The sequence below is a fragment of the Buceros rhinoceros genome, unplaced genomic scaffold (assembly GCF_000710305.1).
Source record: "Buceros rhinoceros silvestris isolate BGI_N320 unplaced genomic scaffold, ASM71030v1 scaffold15674, whole genome shotgun sequence".
In the NCBI taxonomy this organism is placed as follows: Eukaryota; Metazoa; Chordata; class Aves; order Bucerotiformes; family Bucerotidae; genus Buceros; species Buceros rhinoceros.
In genome coordinates, this window is record NW_010408949.1 from 33628 (window position 1) to 34224 (window position 597).

Below are 597 nucleotides of genomic sequence, written 5' to 3' on the forward strand. Positions count from 1 at the left end.
AAATCACCAACTAGCAAAGGTCTGAATAAGTTCCAGAGTAATTTTTCCAGTGCAAACCCCAGAAATCCTTTGTTTCTAAGCCATTCTAATCTTATCTTGAGATTAACCATTCGCATCTGTCACTTTTCTGGCAATCTTTCCGAAGCCAAAGTGCAAAATTTTCCCTATAAAAGTGATTAAAATACACATGCATGTTGTTGATCCTAACCTGAAACTGGTAATTCAGCATCTTCCAGTGCTTGTCATCTTTTCAACAAATGGATATTACAATGTGCATTTAAAAATGAAATAATTTTTCTTCTGAAAGAAAAACATTCAGGTTTCATTATAGACAGTGAAGAAAGTCCTTGAAGCACCCAGGAATATATAAATAACTGCATCCCAGCTTTGCACAATTCAGTAGTAACTCTTGATGTATGCAAAAAATCGGGGTTTGACCATCTAAGCTGCTGACAGATTTGACACACATCCATCACTGTCTGTCACAAAGCCTGGTATATTTCACAGGACTTTTAGTATGTGACAGCTAGGCCCGAGAGGAGCTTTCCCATCCAATACTGGAATTCAACAATATCTTGAAACCAGAGTTTCTGTAGG

At 37.2% G+C, this 597-nt stretch overlaps 1 protein-coding gene across 1 annotated transcript in view; it reads right to left on the reverse strand.

Annotated features, from left to right (window-relative positions):
* UROC1 (urocanate hydratase 1) overlaps positions 1-597 on the reverse strand; it is a 42219-nt gene that overhangs the window by 29184 nt on the left and 12438 nt on the right. The gene's annotated exons all lie outside the window — the stretch shown is intronic.